Genomic DNA, 16640 nt, shown 5'->3' on the forward strand with positions numbered 1-16640 from the left:
CTTGCAAGCAATGTGCCTCCAGTGGTATAGGAGAGAGCATGTAAAAGAGGCCTGATGGCCCATATAAGAGTGAAATTCCTTTCAAAGCATCTATTTTTTTTTCTTGTTTATTTTAATGGAGCACAAAATCAGTATTTTAATTTACTTTACAACCATGGAAGTTTATGCTCCAGGGAGATGCCATGCTGATCCTGTGGCTTCTTATATAAGCAGATATAATGCCTTATAACCCTGAGAATCAGGGTGCCTTAGTCTGGTGTTTAGGTGTATGGAAGTGTGCAACCTAACACCTAGAACGTTTCCTGTGTTAATGTCTTCATTCATCACCCACCGCTGCCTGTATAATTCCATTAGAAGCTATGATTCATGGTCTGGAAGGAAGCAAGAGATAGAGTGGCCTATGCTTTCTTTTCCATACACCAATTACAATCTGTTGACATTCCAACACCATTTGAATCAATAACTGGCAGAAAGAGAAAAGAATTGGGGAAAAATTAAGTCCCTGTAGGAGGTTCACGGTGATCATAACCCTACAGGAACCTCAGCATTGTCAAGTGTGCCTGTAAGGGCCTGGCTTTCCCGTTTGTAGTCCAATATTTTGTTATATACAAGATTATCCAAGATTTCAGGAATCTTCTCAATAAAATTTATTTAAGAAAGATTTATCTAAACCTCTTTATTTTCAGGCTATTTTAAAGTTTCATAGAATTTGGGTTCTGTAACACTAACAACACTAATAAGGCTTATTATTTTTTTTTTCTGTTTTAAGCAACATAAACAAGGAGATACTAGTCTTTAACCATTCTGGAAATAAATAAAGCTAAACTGAAGAATTCTCTACTCCCCTTCGTTTTCCTTCCCACTTTTGAACTAGAGTTTTGTCTAACAGTATTCTAATTGCTTTTGTTTGTGCAACAAAGGAAACATAATTTGTATAATTTCTGGGCAGAACTAATATGTTGCGCTTCAAGGCTTTTTTATGTTTAACTTTATGAATGTAACTTTTTTGTTTAAAGTAATATTGATGTCATGAATATTTTCAAATTCAATAGATATTAAAAGTTATCTTTTTTTTTTTTTTTGAAATGGAGTTTTGCTATAGTTCTCAGACTGGAGTGCAGTGGCTACTAAAATGCATGATCCCTCTATTGGTCAGCAAAAGAGTTTTGACCTGCTTAGACTCATGAGAAGGTCTTGTGAGTCTGACTTCTTGGAGGTTGTGCAAAAGCTGCGCCGGTGACTGGCTTCCCTGACTCTGCCCTGCTCCAGTCTGGGCCTCACTGACTCCGAGTGTTCAGTGTTCTAGCTGTGGAAATGAGCTGATAAATTGCATAGGCTGGTTCATCCTTTCTTGGGCAAACTGGTAGTTTCCCTGCTCCCAGGAGGTCACCATATTGATGCCAAACTTAGCGTGGACACCCAATTGGCATAGTGCACTACAGCCCAGAACTCCTGGACTCAAGTGATCTTCCTGGCTCAACCTCCCAAGTAACTGGGATTACAGATGTGTGCCATCACACTCAGCTAGATTTCTTTAAAATTAAAAAATGTTACTGGACAGTGTTAGCATATTTTAATAAGAATTTATTTGTACCCAACACCATGCTTAGCACTTAACGGGCATTCAATAAACATTAATTCAATGGATGAATGAAAGAAATACAACAAAAAGCAAATTAATCACAGAATCCCTTGTGAAAACATGAATGAAAGCACTACTGTGATTATGTTGTAGGTAAATTCATGATATTTTCTATCATTGGTGTATTTTGGTGAATTAATATTATAAGATCAATTCACAAAATCTTCAAAGAAATGGTTCTCTACAAATAATTCAGTTTTTTGTCATTCTGTAATTTTGGCCAACTGTTACTAGAAAACATTTTCATTTGTGTCTATCTGTATGGTACAACTTTTTAGGTTTTCTGAAGTCCAGCACAGAGTTGAATAATGCTGAGAATGTTTCTTTTGGCTGAAACATAGAATCGTCCACTTTTTACTAGAATGGCAGGTTAGAACTCCTGAGTTTTAAGTGATTGGTTATTAAATTATTGCATATTCTTAGTAGAATATGCAACATTAGTAAGAAGTTAGAACTCAAGAAAATGTCACTGGACTTGTTCAAGGTAAATCTTATCCTCCTTATATTTCAGGAGGGATGGGGTAAAAGGTCTTGTTTTATCCCACACCTAATATTGTTTATAGGTAAGAATTAGCTGAAATGTGTCTTGCTTATGGCTGTTTATTTTGTTGTTGTTGTTTATTAAATATTTATAAGCCATCCATTAATTGTTGATCATCCATGGGGTACATCACTGAATGTTCACTTTTGAGTTCAGCTCCCTGCACATGTGTCCATGTACCATCATTGTGCCCCGTTGATCATGGTGTTAATAAAGGAAGAAAACAATCAGAATTGGATGGCCTCATAAAGGCTAGGTAATAATTCCAATGAAATTAGAGAAAAACATGTACTTAGGGAGCTATGCTCCTATGGCCTGTCTTCATTTTTTTCACTACCAGGAAGGAAAGGTAACTTCTAAGCCTAGCCAGTCCAAGCTTGCCTTAAAATATAAAATTTACTTCACAGGGTTCCTAAAAAATATGGAGCCACCATGAGTTCTTTTATTTTCTGTTACTATAGATTGTTAGCACTTGCAAATGAAATTACTAACATACAAATTATTGGCATATTTTAAAAGACTATCTTAATACCTAGAAGTTTAACATGTAAAACGAAACAAGAGCACTTTAGGGAAACTGCACGTTGCTCCCTGACTTCATGTGATTCTGGGAAGTTGAATGAACAATCGTTTTCCTGAATTTAGTAGATTTAGGTTTAGATTGGACATGTCATATGTGTGAAAGCAGATGTGGTTAATAGGGTAGTGGATAGAACAGAATTCTTCCCAGAAAGAGTTTCCATTAGGTCATATTCAAAGGAACTTTTCTTCCCATGGTACCATATTTGCGTTGACACAAAATTCCACCTTTTTTCCTTCCTACTCTCTTCCAGAAAAACAAATAATTTTTATGTGAAGAAAATGTTTACCAAAATTCTAAGGTAACCTTACATAGATTCCTCTGTGTCATTTCGTGGTTCCTAATGACAAAGTTAAGGAGAGAAGTTTCTGCAATGGTGACTTATCTATAGACAAACAATGCCTTATTATTCTTATTCTTGAGGCATCTGTGAGGGAAAATTCAGTGAGGAAAGGGGATTCGAAGGGAGATTTTAAAAAATCTTTGGGAAATTCCACACGTGGTCAAGGGGCTCATACCCATGACTCCTGAGGCATGTCAGCCAAAGGCATTGCACAGGATTTTATACTGAGTCACCTCTCAGGAATCTGAGATCTGAATGGAGCCTGGAGAAGGAAGTTGGGTGTCCTTGGTCACAGTTACCACTTGCTTGTTGAGCCAGAGGACTTCCGGAAGAGTTCCTCTATTCAGGAGATTTTTTTACTGTACTCACGAGGATTTTAGGATCCAATTCAGACCTTGTTACACAGAGGTCACTGTCCAGAAGACAGACACAAGAAATCACTTATGATACACCACTTTGGACTAAAGCAGTGATTCTTAAGTTCTGGTGCCTGGACAAGCATCATCATCATCACTTGTAGACTAGTTAGAAAAGACAATTTTGGGGGCCTCCTTTTCCCTTCTGAAACAGACATGGTGGGAGTGGAGTCCAGTGAGCTGTGTTTCAGCAATGCTTCCAGGGGATTCTGACATACTGTAAAGTCTGAGAACCCACTGGGCTAGAAGGAAGCCTCCCGGCACGAGGACAGAGTTGTTCTGAAGGTCTTAAATAACACGGGAGTAGGTTGAGGACAAGGTTGAGAAGGTGATGGTGCCTAGACCTTTTAAAGGATTAGTAAGTTTCTTGAGAGAAAAAAAAAAAAGCCAGAAGAGGGAAGAAGAATGGAAAAGCTAAAGCTGAGGGTGAGAGGGAGGAAGATAGACCCAGAGAGGAGTCTGGAGAGGCCAGAAGGGGCCAAGTGGAGAGAGACTTTTATCAGGACCGGGAGTATAAACTGTATTCTGAAGACTATGGCACTGGGGTAAACGCTGAAGGCTAAAGCGTGGGAAAGACACACTCAGATTTGTAGAAAAGCTATAAAAATTTCAGATTTTAGAAAGCTCACTTGGCAGAAGTGAGGAAAAGTGCAGGGGAGGAAGCAGTTAGGAGATTTCTATGATGATCTCGGGCCAGGGAAAGCAGGACTCACCTAGCGCAGGGGTCTAGGAAGGGGAAGGGCCCCAAACAGAACAGTTGAGAAAAGGGAGTTGGTAGGACCTCATGTTATAATACATCACAGAAGCCAAAACTCATGAGATAGAATACTGACTGGCAGCAAATGCTGATGAGATTGGAAAGCGAGATAGGCAGAGAACCCAAAATTGTATGCACCATATAATACCAATGTAAAAATGTATGTACATGAATACACATGTAATACTGAAAGATGTACATTAAAATCTTTATCTCTGGGTAGTGAGATTACAGCCAATTTTTATTTCCTTCTTTATATTTTATTTTCCAAATTTACTACACTAAAAGAGAACTATATTATAATAAAGAACTGCAAGTGTGAAGGAGGGAGGGAGGGAGGGAAGGAAGGAAGGAAGGAAGGAAGGAAGGAAGGAAGGAAGGAAGGAAGGAAGGAAGGAAGGAAGGGAGGGAGGGAGGGAGGGAGGGAGGGAGGGAGGGAGGGAGGGTGGGTCATATTTGAGAGCTGAATGGGATAATGTATGGGAAGTCAGAATGGTTCCATGAACAGAAATTACAATTCCTGCAGGAGCCTTTTAAAGTTAACCTGTCTTAAAAATTTCCTGCAAATCCAGCCGCTCCTTTCAGAAGAAAGGGATGTGTACGCAAGCAAGAAGGTCTTGTGAGTCTGACTTCTTGGAGGCTGTCGTGCGAAAGCCGTGCCGGTGACTGGCTTCCCTGACCGTGCCCTGCTCCAGTCTGGGCCTCACTGACTCTGAGTGTTCAGTGTTCTAGCTGTGGAAATGAGTTGATAATTTGCATAGGTTGGAACACAATTGTAATAAAGATGTACTCTTTGGTTACCTTGGTAGCTACTTATTTTTTCTTTCTTGTCCCATTTCCCTGCCATAGGAAATGATACACAGTTCTAAAAAACAATACACAAAAATAATGTAAGAAACCTATGGGGTAATAGGGTATGTTTGATCTAGTGGGGAGGGAAGTAGCTTCACTAGGTGATTATGGGAAGGTTTAGGATCATGTTATTCATGAAGAGGAAACAAGCAGCTAGAATTCCAGGAAATCATCATAATAAAGAGTCCCAGGAAATCATCATAATAAAATAAAGGCTACTATCATTTATCACTATACTAAGCATTTCACAAATTTTGTTATTAATGCTCACGACAACTATTTCTATTTATGTTTTTGTTAAAGCCAGCATTTACACATGAGAGAAACTGGGACCTCAGACATTAAGTGACTGTAAGTGTCAGAGCCTCAGTTTGAACACAGACTTTTATTCGGTACTAAGAGTTCTGGAGGCAGATGATGATGACAGTTTCACAACAATGTGAATACTTAATATTACTGAACTACACATTCAAAAATGAATCAGATTATAAATTTTATGTTGCACATATTTCACTACAATTAAAAAAGAAAGTCTATACTTTGTATACCACATTGCTACATATTCCAGAGATATTTTGATGTTACTATTTTGTTAGGCCCCACATTAAAGAAATGCCTGCTTTCACTTAAAGGGAAAGAAAGCAGGGTCCTAATACCCTCCCTAAAGTGGCTCAAGGAGCCTTGACATAGGTTTCCTTTCTCTCTCCTTTTTTCCTCTCTCCACCTTTTAAAAAATTATTCTCCTTCTGTCCCTTCTAACATCCTTCTTTGACCTTTCCTCACCCTAAACAGATGGATAGACTGCTTTCCTCTCCAACACACACACACACACACACACACACACACATACACACACACACACAGTCCACAGCCACAAGTGCCTCTGACCAGCCAGTGTTGCCAAGGCTGCACCTCAGTTCTCATGGTGTTCACAAACTGGGATTCAGATCAAGTCCTCTTAATCCTAACACTGAAAATGGAAGAAGAAACAGGTTTGTTTTAACCTGGGAGGCCTAATTTCTTTCTTTCTTTTTTTGTCTTCTTTTTTTTTGAGATGGAGTCTTACTCTGACATCCAGGCTAGAGTGCAGTGGTGCAATCTTGGCTCACTGCAGCCTCTGGCTTCTGGGTTCAAGTGATTCTCCTGCCTCAGCCTCCTGAGTAGCTGTGATTACAGGTGCCTGCCACCATGCTCAGATAATTTTTGTATTTTTAGTAGAGATGGGATTTTGCCAAGTTGCCCAGGCTGGTCTCAATCTTCTGACCTCAGGTGATCCACCCATCTCGGACTCCCAAAGTGCTGGGATTATAGGTGTGAGCTACTGGGCCTTGCTGGGATTCCTAAGTTCCAATGAAGATGAAACTGGGAGGAGGAGGATGCCGAAAATGACAAGCTCCAACGTTTAAATCCAACAACACACACATACACATACACATATACAGAGGAAATGAGCAAGTGAACTGGTACCATTCCAGAGAAATGAGAAAAGCTGAGGAATAGAGGACAACGTGCTTGCCTAAGATCCTGGCTGCATTTCCTGAAACTCTCCTAGCCTTACCTCTCAGCAGTTCTGTGGATGGGAGTGTGACAGTGCTGCCTTCTGACCACAAGGTGGGGCTTATATTAGGATATACTGACTATCAGAAGGATGTCTGGTTTGAGCATTTTCCATTTAGAAATCTTTCTATATTGTCAACTAGATATGATTAAAGGCTTACTACACATTACCTTACCAAGCTCCAAGATTCCAAAAACATCCAAGGTGGAATTTGTGCAGAGCTTCAGACCTGTACTTGGAACACTTACTTACCACAGAAAAGAGAAAAATGTGTCATTTTTCCTGAATTTCTTTTTCCCTCACCGTGGTATATTTATTAAGGTAGATGGTGGCTTGCTGTGTTGTAAGCTTCTACTACAGAGCCCTTGTGAAGGTCAAGGGGGACCTGAGTCATCTCCTTTCTTTTCTTATTCTTCTTTTTAAATAATATCAGTATTAGAAAGCAGAGAAGAAATGTCACAACAAAGTTAAACTTTTACAAATACATTAATTGTCTATATTTAATAGATTAACATGTTTAGATTGCACAAATATATTGCAATGTATTTATGGCATTAAAAGTATAAGCACTTCATAGTATATTAAGATTCTATGATCAGGACAGGATAAGATATAAAAGTTAAGTATTATGTGTCTTCTGTTTTCAGTCTTATCAATATATCTCTGTGACTGACAGCTTGACCTTATTTGTTAATAACACCGAAGATCAGCTTTAAGGGTTTTTGTGAATGTAAAGCCCTGGACAAATATTCTCCTCCCACCACACCCATTTGATAAACTGTTTACAAACCACAGATTTCATTGAGTAGATTTAATAGAGATGAGGTCACTGGGCATGTTTCACTCTTTTAAGCACAAAATTCAGACCCATGAGAAACTTTTCCTGATGCTCTTGCAACCTTGTTTACTAAGCTTAAAAGAGTTTTGTTAAATTAGTTTTCAAGACTTGGGCCACTGGGACGTGAATACTAAGTGGGCTGCCAGAGCTCTACCCAGACTGGCCTTCATTCTGCAGAGGGAAGAGGGCTCCGGCTTTGGGGCCAGAGACCTGGGTGCTGATTTAAATTCAGGTTTGGGCCCAGTTGCTTGCTTGCTATGTGTGTACAATTTTACCTCTCCAAGCCTGTTTTCTTAACCATAAAAATGGAGGTAATAGCACCAAACACATAAATTTGTGATAAGAATTAAATGAATTAACTTTTACAAAGAACCCAGTACAGGAACTGGAAGACCGGAAATATTACCTGCTTCCGTGCCTCCTTATTTTTTCCACCGCCAGCCATAGCCACTAGGTCACACAACTATGGGCCTAATTGAGGATCTCCACTCAGGATGTGGTCAGAAGAGCTCTATCAAGCAAGAGTTGCCCCACATTCAAATAATTCTGCAACTTTAGTTTAGTTGCTCCATCCTTCCGATTGCTCACACCTGAAGTCTTCATCATCTGTGACTTTTGTCTTTTTCTCATGTCTTATACCCAGTCCTTCAGAGTTTTGTGCAGTCTCTACCTTAAATTATCCAGAATCTGACCACTAGTCACCACGCTTGTCTAATGTAAACAATTATCATCTCTCTTCTGGATTTCCATCGTGCCCTCTAACAGGTCATCCTGCTTTGCTTCTCCTCCTCCTGCCATACTCCTTTTTACCCTAGCTGTCAGAGATGTCACTGATTTTCCAAAGACACTGCAATGGTTCTCCCCACAGAGTGAAAGCTGGAATCCTTGCTATGACCCACAAGTCCTATCTGGTGTGGCCACTTGCTATCTGTCCTCCTTTCCCATTCACCAGCTCTCCCTGCTCCAGCTACACTGGCCTCCTTACTGTTCTTCACACACACCAGGCATGCTCCCAACTGACTGTTAACTCTCACTGTCCCTTTGCCTGGAATGCTCGCCCACATAGTCAGAGCCGACTCCTATTTTTTCTATTTGTAGCTTGGCATCAATCTCTCAAGGAGGCTTCCTCTGACTCTCCAATGCTGCAGTCTGCTAACTCCTCACACACCTGACTCCCCTTATCCCTCCATCTGCTTTGTGTTTATTTTTCCATAGTATTTATTCACCTAAGGCACTTCCTAAGGGTAGGCATTTCTATTTGTGATATTCATTAACCTTTTCCAAGCACCTAGAAAAGTGTTTGGGATATAAAAAGTGTTCTGTAATTATCTTTTAAATGGATGAGTGACGGGAAAGTTAAGCCTCTCTACATATACTTTCAAGCAATATTCATTAAGTTTGATGTTTTTGCTTCAGAGCAAATCAGTTGGGTTTATTTCCTTCTTTCTTACTTTTTTTCTTCGTTATTTTTCCAACTCCAGCCACATTACTTGTTTCACAACAATGGGTCAAACAGTTGCAACTTGTCGAGGGTCATGAGGAAATCAAGCAAGAGGAAACAGTGTCGGCAAGAGAAGAGCGCAGGAAGCGTTTCCTTCTGTTCTTGGGGGCAGGGAATAGGAGTCTGATGGTAATACACACCATCCCCATGGCCTCCAATTCCAGCTCCTTACTTCATTGAACCCATGCCCTTCTCCTCTTGGTGGATGAGAACTTTGCAAATGGCAATGTTTAGTTAGCCACGTTGAAGGACAAGTACATATTCTCTTACAGTTTTGCTAAATCTGACGGTTGGGTAAGTGTCCTCTTCTGCTCAAGTAGGCAAGTTTCCCAGAGGAAGTTCTCCATTTCACATACCTTAGCTTACAGGATAATAAAACAGTCAGAGGAGCTGTATAGGCAAACCCCATCATTTTACAAATGAAAAACCTGAGGACTTGATAGGAAGGACTGGTCCTTCTACTGGGTTATGATGTCCCTCTCCCCTCACTGAATCAAGATTCTCTTCTCCAGCCTTCTAAATCTACTCTGGCAGGAGATGAGGGGAGAAAGAAGATAAATGTGCTCAAAGGAAAATCTGTAAGACTTACAGACACATGAGAGAAACCCTCTGAGACAGCACAGAATTCTGGACTCTTTGCTTAGGTTCTAATCCTAACTCTGTTTCCTACTTGCTGGATGACCTTCTGCAAGTTATTAAATACTTACCCCAAGTTTGTTTTCTCATCTTTTAAATGGGAATATTTAATACCAAAATATAGGGTTGTTGTGAATATTACAAAAATAAAACATGAAGTGCTCAGTAATAAGATTCTGTAAGTACAATTATTCTTGAGTGAGAACTTTGTATACCCATTGCTAAAGTCCAAGCAAGTCAAACCTAGAAAAGAAATGTGCAATTTTTAATTTTTCTCATTAACCTTGGCTTTCTAGCACCTGCTTCATTTATCTTTGAGTCTCTTAATGATGTGCTTTCATGGTCCTTTCTGGCTGGATGTGTTATTTCTTGCCTACCTCCCCCACCCACCCTTCCCATTTTGCTTTTATATCCAGCTTTGTAGGAGATGGTGCCAGTCGTGTTTTCCAGGTCCACCTCCCACTCTTGGGGGAAAGGAAGTTCATAAAAAGTTCATCCAGTAAGTTTGGAGCAGACAGTTTTTCCTTTGTTTCAAAACTCCAATAACATCTGTGAGTGGTGATTTCTTCCTTCCTGGTTTGGGGACCTCATGGAGGGATTTAATCTAGACAAGTAAGGTGATGCAGTCAAAATACATTCTAAATGAGCTAGATGAGAGAATAAGCCACCTAAAAATGAAAAGGGCTCAAATCTGGAAATCAGATAATTTGGGGGCACCAGATTATACTGAAAGAAGTAAAGAAATTTTATGTCCTTATTTTGCTGTAAATTTAAGGAATGCTGAGAGATTGGCCCATATCTCAAAACTCATACACAATCTGAATTATTTTTTAAGTTTGTTTTCTTTTTATGTGAAATAATTATGTAGCTTTTCTTGAATTATATGTCTATTTGGGGGAAATGAAGAAACTTATTGAAGAATTAAAATGTAACCCTTTTCTTCAGCTTCCTTTTGCCATTGACACTGCTTTCCAGTAGATTTGTGAAGGAGACTGCCTCAGTTGAAAGTACTACTCAGTTTTGATCTTTTTCTAGATGGATTTGGGTATTACTTCTATAGATGACAAGAATATGAAAGGTCACTCATATCTTGACTTTGTATACCATGAGTGTTCTCCTCCTCCTCATTCTTCTCCTTATCCATCTCCACTTTTCTCCTTTGACAACTTCAAAAAACGTCTTCTGAATTCTGTCCTGGACATATCCAGAAAGAGCAAGGACCAGTCAGGAAATGCCATTTCTCTTTCAATTGACGTGACTTAAAGATAGTATATATAGGATTAGCTCATTATTGTCAAATGTAATAACTCCAACTTACCCTTTACCGATTTTAGCCCTTAGGGGTTTGTAAGGGAGTTCAGTAAACTCCCTGAAACTTTATGCACAGCATTCATCCTTAGGGCTGAGCAGAAGGTATAAAACTTTCCTTATATTTTCAAAGACTTAAATGGTTAAAATAAGAAAGGTTAAGAACCACTGAGATAATACTTAAAATGGAAGTTAAATTGTTTAGTCTTAGCACAGTCAAGGTTAATTAGACAAAACTTATAGAACACCATTTATATTCACTCCCTGGCCTCCAGAAACAGTGTGTGGTCCCCTGGACTCTCCATAGTTCTGTAAAATGCAGGTGATGGGAAAGAGGAAGCAGCAGAGGCCCTCCCCAGTGGTGGACTTCAGTTGCCAGGACTTCCTGCATGCTGCTCACCATCCTTTATGCTACTATATCCTAACCTGTTATTTCTTACCCTTGCCTTCAAGAAGCCTGGAAGAGATCAGATGGTTAATTCACCAGTAGAATGAAACTGCTATTTGGCTGCACTGTTTACCGCTTTATCTATTCACCACTGCTAAATTAGAGCACTAACTAAAACTGTATTTTCCATGCTAAGTTCTTCCCTGTTCACGGAAAGAAAATAATTGTCCCCAAGGGAGAACAAAAACAAAGATAAGCGTTTTTGTTTTCTTTCGTTGACATTGTTCTTGTTTGGATAGGTTGCAAGAACTGGGAAATTTCTGCTTTTTTTCAAGAAATGTTTGTAGAACACTTGTTACATTCAGGCACTAATCTGGAAGCTGGAACACAGTTTACATAAAGCAGCTATAGTCTCTGATTTTGTGGAATTTCCAGTCAAGTGGATGAGACAAATACCAATAAACAGTTACACAAATGGGTGGAGAGCTCGTCATTTCAATGGAATCCATCAATGTGGAATGTGTATGTGGGTTAAACTTTGTCTTAAATACTTCAGTCACCCCTAAGGCCAAAGTGAGGAGAAAGATGAAGTTAAGGTGAAGCTCATGTTATGAAACAAAAACTTTAAAAATCAAAGTTTTAAGAGAGTTGTGAGAAACAAAATATAGAAATTGCAGCATAATAACTGTTTTTTTTTTTTTTTTTTTTTTTTACCTAAGCCACTTCCTTCAAGTTGGTAAGAGATTTACCTCAACTGAGCTTTTAAAATTTTTACATCTATTTATAAAAATAATAAATCAAAATAATAAATAAACTTTTGAGAAAATAAGAAAAATATCACTACATATCACTGCAGAATCATAACCACCATGAAAACTTTCTTTTTTTCGCGTAGTCATTTGACTTATTGCCTGGTGTGAGTCTTGTTTACCACAAGACACAATTAAATGCATGCATCAGTTCAGTCATTTCTAACATAGCAACTTCCCTTTTTGCCAAGTGATCTCATTTCCTATCTTTTTGGAAAGAAATCCTAGTAACACGTAACGTGATCACTGTCATGTCAAAGATACCTTTTTTGTTTTTTTGTAAATATTGGAGAAAATAATGCCTAAATGTTTTAGAATAAATCTAATTAAGAAATTAGGTCTATATATAATTTTGTTTTACTTTTTTTTTTTTTGCAACAGGCTCTCTGTCGCCCAGGCTGGAGTACTGTAGCATGATAACAGCTCCCTGCAGCCTCAGCCTCCCTGGCTCAAGTGATCTTCCCACCTCAGCCTCCTGAGTAGCTGGGACTACAGGCATGCACCACCATGCCCGGCTAATATTTGCATATTTTTGTAGAGACAGAGTTTCATCATGTTGCCCAGACTGCTAGAACTCCTGGGCTCAAGTGCTCCACCTGAATTGGCCTTCCAAACTGCTGGGATAATAGGCATGAGCCACCACAGCAAGTCCTTTTTTTTTTTTTTTTTTTTTTTTTTTTAGTAAATTTAACGAAGAAAATAAATGGCTACACATAAATATTTGCATTTGATTTTTTTTTTTCATATTGAAGATCAGCTGATCTTAGATTTTCTAAGTCCCTAATAAATGCCTATTTATACAACTGGTGTCTTCCCCTAAACCTAAACTTCAAATTTCAAACTCCAAACTCCACAGATTTGGATAGTATTAGAAATGGCATTCATATTAATGGTTATAGTACTTTTTTTTTACATGCTAATGTGAATGGAATTATTAGGCATTAAAAAAGAAAGCTTATATAGTGGAAGAAAATAAAGCATCTAGACATAAGCTTTAAGAGATCTATTGTGTTAATACAGCTTTACTTTTTGAGTGGTAAGCTTTTAAAAAGAAATGTGGTGCTCTAACTCGAGGAAAAGATAAGGGTGACTGAAGTGATAGTCTAGAGGAAAAAGATGCAGACATGTATTGAGTACCTCCAATGTGCCAGGTGCTAGTCAGAGCATTTTCATTATGTTTCCTCATTTAATTCTCATGGTGATCTTTTGGAACTGTGTTATTATCATTTTATAGATGAAGTAACTGAAACACAGTCAGATTAAAGAACTGCCTATGATTGTTTGGCTAATAATAAGCGGAGGGGTGAGGCTTGAAGGCAGGTTTGTCTTATTCCAACACCCATGCATACCCTTAAATTTAAGTTATTCTGACTTGATGTTGCTCAAATCCAATGTGTTCAGCTGTTTGCCTCTCCAATTAGCAAGATTTTTTTTTTTTTAAGGTAGGACACTTTTAGCAACATGAACCAACTTTGCCCAGTATTGTTACAAACTGTTAACTGGAGACATTTGAATTTGGAGATGAAACTGATATGGTCTTGGGGTACTGGAGAAGATCAAGTTATCACATAAAGTACAGAGCTAAGAACATGTTTTAAATCTTTCCACTAACTCTGAGTTTTACTGACTAAAATTTTAGTGGACAGTATGTTTATGACTCTTAGCATTAACAACATCATAAGTCAAACTCACTAATATATGCTAAGCATTCTGTTTATGATTCTTTTAACCTAGAGGATTGCTGAGCTGGGACTAATTTCCTCAAAGGGAAAAAAAAAAAACCCAGGTGAGAGCTGAGACTGCTCCTGAGACTGAGAAGGCAGCTCTGAAGGGATCTCAGATTTTAGCAGCAGGAGTTGAACCATGGGCATAGAATCAGCTTGCCCAAGATCTCCTGATTAATAAACCATGGAACAAGATTTAAAACCAAGTTCATTTCACTTCAAAGCTCACACCACATTTTCCCCACCACATTTTGCTTTGTTATACGAATACAACTTTGTTCAGGCTTACAAAAAAGTCCTGGGAGGGGATTTAGAAGATTTTGCATAGCCAAACACTGAGTTTCATGGAGTTTGATGGAAGAAGAGTTATGTATTAGTACGGGAAAAGTAGAGGCCATCTTTGTTGTTCTTTCTTGAGCTCTTCCCTTTCTTGGGTGATAGACTTCATCAACGTCTGATGAGGATCTCTAGGGGCTATTCTCTGCTTATCAAATGATTCTTATGACTCAGGAGCCAAATGGGATGTAAATAAACAGTATTTATGTCTAGCGTGGCACTTTAGTTAAACTTTGTACCCCACTTTGCTCTATTTTAAAGCAGAATATCCTTAAAAAGGATACTTAGGCCTGCTTTTTTTTTTTTTTTTCCCCACCAAAGCCCATTTAGTCCTTCTACTCATTATACAAGGACTCAAATGGTTATCTTTACAGAAGTGAGACAAGATAGAATCAATGCTCCTGTAATCACTTCATCTTTGTCCATTCCCACTTCTGGTGGAGAGGGTCCTAGGACATAATGCACCGAAGGTTACACTGTGAGAGATAAACAACATTTGCAAAAGAGGTCTTTTTGCCTTGGAAAGGCTTCATTCTTTTAAAAAAATGTAAGCATCAAGGTTAAGTAGAACTCATTAGCTCAACCTTTAAGGATGATACCAGGATAAAGTTGGGCCCATGCGAAGAGAATGAGAGGGAGATATAGTGACATGAAAATAAGGAGGAAAAGGAGGTGCCTATGTAAGTAAGGCTCACCACAAATACAAAGGCAACCTTTAGGGAAAAGGAAAGAAGTCTTTGCACATCCTTAGAACTCTGAATGTCTTAGTGATGCTGTATGAGTGAGTCTTAATGATAGTGAACTGAATCAGTCACGCCAGGTTATGTCCATATGAGAATGTGTCTTTGCTCAACATGCCAACATCACTGAAGCAAAGAAACTTGGAGTTTTCTTTAAGATATAGGTCTTTTTCACATATCCGGCCCAAGCTTTCTCTTCTTGTCACTCCAAACACTCTGTTCCGTATGCTAAATAGTTTGAGGAACCCAAATGGGCCATGTTCGCCTACATTTCATTGTCCTGTACTTCTTGTCCTGTACTAGCAAAGAAGTCCCATTGGTCTTTCTTCTCCTCATTAACAATATAGGTAACACTTTTGAAGTTGTTTCTTCAGAAAACCTTCATTCATCAAAACTACCTCAAAGGTCATGTTTGTTTGATTCTAGAACTTCCTGTAATTACCTGTATTGTAACACTCATCACTATATATTACTTACTTGTGTAACTAATTGCCCATATTCTGCACTAGACAACAGACTCCCTTGAGTCAGGTACTATATCTATTTACATAGCATTCACAATAAGTGAATCTCCTACAATAAGTGACATTAGCAGATACACAACACATATTAAATGAATAATGAAGTTTCTGAAATACTAGAGTTAAAAACTATAGGAGCTACATTATATAGAATAAACATTTACTTTGCTATAGAATGTAATGCAACCCAGGCACTACTTTATCATCAAACCTTAGGTTGGTTGGAGAAAGATAACAAAAAGAAACATGATTGTGCAGAAACAGACAAACCTCTGTGGAAGGCATTTGAAAATGGCATTTCCCCTCCACAGTGTGTTCACAGTGTGGGCAAATTCACTGCTCTGTCGTACTTTCTGAAAATAAAGAACCGTTACATCAAGGTGAATTATTTATAAATCGCGTACTTGCCCAGAAGGGAACAGACTTTTATTATCATAAGGACCCTTCCTTGGTGCTCTTTATCGACGGAATCCAAGACCTTTCTTGAAAGGACACTAGGACATAAAGCCACCTTTTAATGACTCATTGAAATTTCTCACTCCATCCGTTTCGCTAGTGATCATGGGTCCTCAGAGGTCAGTCTTGGTGTCCTTGGATAAAGAGCATGAAGCAAGGGTGGCTGAACCAGAGTTTGAACCCAGATGCTCTTTCCACTAAGCATACACCTTTCCATTAGATACACCTCTTTCCCACCCCAACCAAACAGCTCCAGTGCACTGCTTCCCAGACCATAAACATACTTGTCTATTCTGCTATATAGTCAGTCCTTATATTGCTTTTTTCTTCTGATAGACCAAACTCTTTAAGAACAAGTACTTAGTCTTATCTATTTCTAGATCCCCCACATTACTCAGAAAGTTACTCCATAAATGTTTGTAGAACTGATTTCTATGTGAAGCAGGTGTGCCCCATCACTCTGTTAACATACAGTAGAAAACTAAATCTTTTGAAAAGTTGTAATATGCCACCTAAGAACAGTAACGGTTCCTAGAAACTCTCTAACATGCTTAGAAAATGATTTATTATAAATTATCTCCCCCATAAAATGATTGGCTGGCTTATCTTCACCGTCATGATAGCATCTGTAATTAACTGAATAAAAAAAATTATGCCATTAAAAGAAAACCATCCATGATCTTGTTCTAACACC

Source organism: Macaca nemestrina, chromosome 3 (assembly GCF_043159975.1).
Source record: "Macaca nemestrina isolate mMacNem1 chromosome 3, mMacNem.hap1, whole genome shotgun sequence".
Lineage (NCBI taxonomy): Eukaryota > Metazoa > Chordata > Mammalia > Primates > Cercopithecidae > Macaca > Macaca nemestrina.